The sequence below is a fragment of the Colobus angolensis genome, unplaced genomic scaffold, assembly GCF_000951035.1.
Source record: "Colobus angolensis palliatus isolate OR3802 unplaced genomic scaffold, Cang.pa_1.0 Scaffold7, whole genome shotgun sequence".
Taxonomy (NCBI): domain Eukaryota; kingdom Metazoa; phylum Chordata; class Mammalia; order Primates; family Cercopithecidae; genus Colobus; species Colobus angolensis.
The window spans coordinates 25,987,853-25,995,049 of NW_012120709.1; the positions used below are offsets into that span (position 1 = coordinate 25,987,853).

Sequence of the window (7,197 nt, forward strand, 5' to 3'; positions counted from 1 at the left end):
GGCCTGTTATTATCATTTTGAATAAACTTTCTACTGCAGTCTCTCTCTTTACCTCTTCTTTGAGGCTAATAACTCTTAGATTTGCCCTTTTGAGGCTATTTTCTGATCTTTTGTGTTTGCTTCATTCTTTTTTCTTTTGTTTCCAATGTGTGTTTTCAAATAGACTGTCTTCAAACTCACTAATTCTTTCTTCTACTCGATCAATTCTGCTACTGGGAGACTGACACCTTCTTCAGTATGTCAATTGCATTGTTCAGCTCCAGAATTTCTTCTTGATTCTTTTAAGTTATTTCAACCTCTTTGTTAAATTTATCTGATAGTATTCTGAATTCCTTCTCTGTGTTATCTTGGATTTCATTGAGCTTCCTTGAAATAGCAATTTTGAATTCTCTGTCTGAAAGGTCACATAGCTCTATTTCTCCAGGATTGGTTCCTGGTATCTTATTTAGTTCATTTGGTGGGGTCATGTTTTCCTGGATGGCGTTGATGCTTGTGGATGTTTGTCAGTGTCTGGGCATTAAAGAGTTGGGTATTTATTGTAGTCTTCACAGTTTGGACTTGTTTGTACCCATCCTTCTTGGACAGGTTTTCCAAATATTCAAAGGGATTGGATGTTGTGATCTAAGTCTTTGGTCACTGCTGCCATATCTGCTTTAAAGGGCACCCCAAGCCCAATAATGCTGTAGCTTTTGCACTAGTAGAAGTACTGCCTTAGTGGTCTTGGGTAAGATCCAGAATAATTCCCTGGATTACCAGGCAGAGACTCTTGTGCTCTTCCCTTCCCTTCCCCAAAACAGAGACTCTATCTCTGTGATGAGCTCCCTGGAGCTGGGAGAAGGGTGACATAAGTACCCGTTTAGCCACCACCATTGGGACCGCACTGGGTCAGACCCAAAGCCAGGACAGCAACTGGGCCTCACCCAAGGCATGCATTGACCACTGCCTGGCTACCACCTATGTTCACTCAAGGCCCAAGAATCCCTACAGTTAGCAGGTGGCATACTGAGCCAGGTTTGTGTCCTTTCCTTCAGGGCAGTGAAGGACCCTCCTGGCCCCAGGAGGGTCCAGAGATGCCGTCCAAGAGCCAGGGCTGGAGTCAGGAACCTTAGGAATCTACCTGGTGCTCTATTCAACTGTGGCTCAGCAGGCACCCAAGCCGCAAGCAAAGAATCCTTCCCACTCTTCCCTCCCCTTTCCTCAAGTACAGGGGTCTCTCCCGTGACCACTGCCACCCCAGGCCTGGGGTAAATACTGCCTGGCTATGTTCAGTTGAGACCCAGGCTTCTTCAGTCAGCTTGTGGTGTATGCTGCCTGTACCTAGTCCCTCCCTTCCAGGCAGCAGGCTTCCCTCTGACCCAGAGCAGGTCCAGAAATGCCATCAAGGAGCCAAAGTCTAGAACTGGGGACCCCAGGAGCCCATCTGATGCTCTACCCTACTTGGGCCTAGCTGTACCAGGTTCTTAGGATTTTTGGTTCTTATGAAGGTGCTTTTCTGTATGGATAGATGTTTAATTTGGTGTTCCTGCAGGTGGGACGAATGCTGGAAGCTTCTATTCAGCCATCTTGCTCTGCCTCCCCCTCATTGTGTTTTCTTGTCTTTTTCTTTTTTTCTGAGATGGGGTCTTGCTCTGTCACCCAGACAAGAGTGTAGTGGTGTGATCACAGCTCACTGCAGCCTCCACCTTCTGGGCTCAAGTGATCCTCCCATCTCAGTCCCCCAAGCTGGGATCACAGGTGTGTGCCACCATGCCTATTTTTTTATTTTTATTTTTATTTTTTGGAGACGGGGTCTTGCCATGTTGCCCAGGCTGGTCTCATACTTCCAGACTCAATTGATCCTCCCACCTGGGCCTCCCAAAGTGTTGGGATTATAGGTGTGAATCACTGTGCCTGAGTGCATTGTGCCTTTCAATGACACATTTTAAAAAGTTTCCTGGCAGGTCCTTGGTTAAGGCTTCCTTCTGGGAGTTGCTCTTTCCATAAATCATGATAAGGAGGTTGTGTCCTCTGAAGCTGAGCCCACCCCGGCCCTCCTGGGCATGCGGAGAGCAAAGCCTCCTCTGCTGAGGAGTGAAGCCAGTTCCCTCAGGGCTGAGGGAGGGCTGGAGAGATAAGGCCATGATCACAGTGGCTGTTTTCTGGCCTCTGGGTCTCCCCTTGAGCTGAGGAGGAGGAGATGTGGCCACATGGTTAGGCTTGGAGATTCACGGCTTGGTCCCTGGATTTTTGAGAGTCTTATTTATTTTCTCAGGCTAAGTTCCCACCTGGTGGGAAGCACTGTGCAGGTTCCTGGGAATGCAGCCCTGCACAGCCGAGACTGGACTCCTTCCCCATGGAGCTTACAACACACGGGAGAGGCAGAGAGATTCAAGCGCACAGAAAAACACATGAAGATTCAGCCCTGTCATTTTGTGCTAAGTGAGTTCCACGTAATTCAATTATAAAATGAGAGATTGTGTTTCTGTGAGCTTCAGAAAAATGAATTATATTTCTGTCACAAAAAGTAAAGATAGTGCAAATGACACTGTGCATTGTAGTCCTTACACTGAATTGAGAACATCTCAAATGGTCCTGAGGCCACCACTTTCTGGACATCGCATCTCCTGTCCCAAGACATGAGCTAGGGCTTTGCCTCATCTAGACCGGGACTGGGTGCTGGCTGTGGGAACAGCGTGTGCAAAGGCCTGGAGCCCCCTCTGTGTCTAGCCTGATGGGTGCCAGGGGCAGACGCCAGGACCACGAGCATCTCCTGGGTAGCCCCAGCACCCAGCCTAGTGTCAGCACATAGTAGGGCTCACGGGTATTTCCAGACTGAGGGAAGCTCTAATGGGAGGTGCTCAGGGCCCAGGAGGCAGGGCTGGCCTGGGAAACATCACTGCACTCCTTCCTGGCAGCATCTTCTCTCTTGCCTTGGCAGATGTTCCAGGAAAGCTGGGCCACGCCCTTCCCGCAAGCCTTAAGATGACTGCCTTTTGCCTGCATTTAAATGCAGCGTACCAAATGTCACTTGGCCACTGACTCATAACCTTTCTGAGGCCATGCATGCCTTTGAAATGCTTGGGAGAGCACTTCTTACAGAAAATCCGTATATTGTACCCGCCCAATTAGATACGGAGTGTTCTGGGATCCTCTCCACTGGCCTGCCTGCTAGGCGACCCCACTGTACAGCCCAGAGACCCTGGCTCCCACCCCACCTGGCCCCTCTCCCTCCAGACTCTCTGATGCCTGCTGCGTCAGGTGTCCCAGCCTGCCCTGGGAGATCTCCCGACCAGGCTCTGCCTCTCTCCTGTGCCTACAGCTGGGCCCGGGGACAGTAGACAGTCAGACCAGCCCCACCTGGTAACTCAGGCTCCTAGACCCCAAACCTGAGGGACTGCTGTGATGGCGCCTCCAATAGCTCTCCCTGTCTCTCCCTGGCTCTTCCTCCTCTGAGAGGCCTGGGAAGGTTCAGAGGCTCCAGATGCTAGAACACCCGCCTCCTTGCAGAGGCCCAGCCAGCCCCGCTCTCCCCTTCTCTGTGATCCCTGTGGTGCCACCCAGCTTGCTGGCTTCTAGTGTCATGAATGCCTCTGCTTTCACTCCGTCTCCCGTCTTTGCTTTCTAGTCTGCCCTGATCGCGACATTTCACCACTTTCTTGTTAGAACCCTGGACTCCCTTACCCCTCTGCCTTTGCTGCTCCTGCCTGGTGAGCCCCTAGCCTTAGATGGCCCCAAGAGAGTGTCCTCCCCAGCAGCCAGTCAGGCTGTTCTCCCTGTGCTTCCCTCCCCCTCCCTTACCCCCAGGCTGTCTTCCATTTCTCAGGGACTAAGGGAGGTGAGAGGGGCAGTGGCACTCTGAAAAAAGACCAGAAGCAGCAGGGGGTCGGGGGAGGAAGAGACTCTGAAAGTGAGCAGTACTCAGCCGTACCCAGCAGGACTCAGGGGCCTGGTCGTATCCGGCAGGACTCAGGGTGCCCAGAATACCCAGCAGGACTCAGGGTGTCCAGCACACTCAGCAGGACTCAGGGCCCCTGGCTGTGTACCTGGCAGGTCTCAGGGTTCTCGGCCGCACCTGGCAGGACTCAGGGTTCTTGGCTGTACCCAGCAGGTCTCAGCGTTCTCGGCTATACCTGGCAAGTCTCAGGGTACCCAGGCATACCCAGCAGAACTCAGGGCACCCGGCCATACCTGGCAGTACTTTAGAAATACTCAGTAGTACTTAGGGTGCTCTAGTGTGGACTTTGTCCCCCCAGTGCCTTTGGCTGAATTGCGTCCTCACAAAGTTCACATATTGAAGTCCCAGCTCCCAGCCAGGACATCAGAATGTGATTGTACAGTTAACCCTTGAACAACAAGGGGTCAAGGGCACCAACCCCCTTGTAGTCAAGACTCACATATGACTTTTGACTCCCCACAAACTTAACTACTAATAGCCGACTGTCGTCTGGAAGCCTTACCAATGACAAACAGTTGATGAACACATATTATGTATGCTATGTGCATTACGTACTGTATTCCTACAACAAAGTAAGCTAAAGAAAATGTTATTAAAAGAAACACAAAGAAGGGAAAATCTATGTATTAGTCACTGAGTGGAAGTGGATCCTCATCAAGGTCTTCATCCTCCCGTCTTCATGCTGAGTAGGCTGTGGGGCGGGGCGGGGGGTCCTGCTGTCTGAGAGGCAGAAGAAAAACCGCATGTAAGTGGACTCACAAAGGTCAAACACGTGTTGTTCCATAATCGCCTGTATTTGCAGACGGGGCCTTTACCGAGGTAATTAGGTTACCATGAGGCCATATGGGTGGACCCTAATCCAATATGACCAGTGTTCTTATGAGAAGAGGAAATGAGGGCATAGATTTGCACAGAGGAAAGCCTGGGTGAAGGCGCAGGGGAAGGCGCTGTCTGCAAGGCAAGGAGAGAAGCCTCAGAAGAAACCAGCCGTGAGGACGCCTTGATGTCGGACTTACTTCCAGCCTCCAGAACTGTGAGGACATTTTTGCTGAGGCCTCCCAGTCAGTGACGCTGCGAGCTGGAAGAAACCTTGGAGGTCATCTCATGATCAATCCACTTCTGTTTACTGATGGGGAGACGAGGCCAAGAGCAGGAGTGCAGGGCCACAAAACGGGTCAAAGACAGTGCTCCCAGGCCAAGGCTGGCTTCTTAGCCTGGGGGACGCCGGGACCGAGGTGCTGGAACAAGAGAAGCTGCAGGAGAGACAGGAGGGGTGCAAGTGACTGGATTTAACTATGACATGGTCCACATCGCTCTTCTTCCTGCGTTACATTGGCTGTTACAGAGCTGTAGCCTGAGGACTAGGCTTTATTGCTGAATGCAGTCCTGTATCCAGACATTTTGTTCTGTTCAAGCAGCCCAAAGCTGCACTTGGCTGCTGCTGAGCATGGGGTCAGCCAAGATCCCTCTGGATCTATGTGAAGCGAGCCTTGCACCCAAGAGCCCATGAGGCCCTCCTCATGGACCAGGCTGCGTGGCAGGAGCTGAGGGCAATTCTCAGACCTAGAATCCTCACTTGCCCTTTTCAGGCAAAGACAGGGAATTGATGGGCATCTTGAGGCTCCGTCCTTCAGTGCTCTGCGAGCCCAGGCAGCTGTCAGGAAAGGGACAAGACCAGGGACTGGGGATGTGGAGGGAAGGGGCAGGTTTGAGGAGATCCTGGGTGACGAGAGAGGGACTCTCCAGGCTAGGGCATAGACGCTCTGGGTCCGCCTATCCCAGCCTCTTACGTCTGTCAGTGAAGCCGTGTCCGCTGTCCATGACAGGGAGCCTGGCTGTTCCCATCTTTTGGAAGTTGGACGCCTGCTAGTGGCAGTGACTGGAGCAATGCTACCCCCTAGTGGCCTGATCTGCAAGTGCAGTCAATCGATGTGCCAGAGATCTCAGAGCTGCCCTCTGGGACCCCCACCCCACCTCTCCTGGGGTCACAGACTGCCTTTTGGTCAGCCTGTGTTAGTCTTGTCTGTAGTCACCTGTCAGCCTGCCTCCAGCTGTGTTTACCTCGGCATGTCCCTTCCGTTCTGGCTCATGTGAGCCATTGCTCTGTGGCGTATCTCTGTGGTGTATCTCTGTGGCGTATCCCTCTTACCCTATCTGCCCTGCTGGCTTGGGCTGGCTGTTCCTCCATGTCTCATTCCATCAGTTTCCGCCTCACCCTCTGCTGGGCCCTGGCTCTCTATTCTGCTCCTCACCTGTTTTAGACTTGCTCCTTGCCCCCCATACCCCATCCCTGTGTGCCCGTGTTGGGATCATGCCTGGGGTCATGTCTGCCCTCTTATTAACATTGAAGCTGGTTCTTGAAAAATACAGAGGCTTTTCTGCTTTTTCCAGGATGAGTCAGGAACTCCTGGAGTAAGAAGGGCTCAGGCCTCACCCAGCAGTGACCTCAGAGAGGGTGTGCAAGGTCAGAGGAGCCTCTGGCTGAGCTCAGCACTGTGACAAGAGACTTTCCAAAATACGCTTAAGGGTCTGGCTGGGGCTGGGCGTGCTCCAGCAGGTGTCAGGGAAGAAGAATGAGTGAGCTGGCTGAGTCGCCTGGCCCCACCTAATGTTGTCTCCTCCGTGAAGCCTCCCCTCCCTTCTGTGCTACCGCAGCTCTTAGGTCTGTGGTGTCCCATCCTGAAGCCACTGGTGCCATGTGATGGTTTGCATTTAAATTAATTAAAATGAAATGAAATGAAAGACTCAGTTTCTCAGTCACACTAGCCACATTTCAGATGCTGAATGTTCATGCATGGCTAGTGTTTATTGACCATATTGAGTAGTACAGAAGAGAACATTAGCCGCATCACAGAAAGTTCCATTAGTCAGCACTGTCTTAGAATAATCTTTGGAAAACATCCCTTTCCTCCTATACTTTCCTACCCTCAGAGGGAGGATAGGATCATGATGTGTCCATCTCAGGATCCCTAGGGTCCAGCATGTCAGGTTGTATACATTTGTTGGCTGGTTGGCTAGATGTATATAAGGATGGATGGATGAATGGATGGATGGATGGATGGATGGATGGATGGGTGAAGGGAGGGAGGGAGAGAGGGATGAGTATATGGGTGGATAGATGGGTGGGTAGATAAATAGATGGATGATGGATGGATGGATGGCTGAATAGATGGATGATGGGTGGGTGGGTGGAAGGATGGGTAGGTAGAAGAATAGATGGATGAATGATGGATAATGGATGGATATATAGATGGATGGATACA

The 7,197-nt window shown here is 51.5% G+C and overlaps 1 long non-coding RNA gene across 1 annotated transcript in view; it reads left to right on the plus strand.

The window, feature by feature from the left end:
* LOC105501127 overlaps nucleotides 1-7,197 on the plus strand; it is a 115,654-nt gene that overhangs the window by 83,658 nt on the left and 24,799 nt on the right. The window contains exon 3 of the long non-coding RNA XR_001000140.1: nucleotides 2,252-2,418. This is a non-coding gene — a long non-coding RNA (uncharacterized LOC105501127). The remainder of the gene's footprint in view (nucleotides 1-2,251; nucleotides 2,419-7,197) is intronic.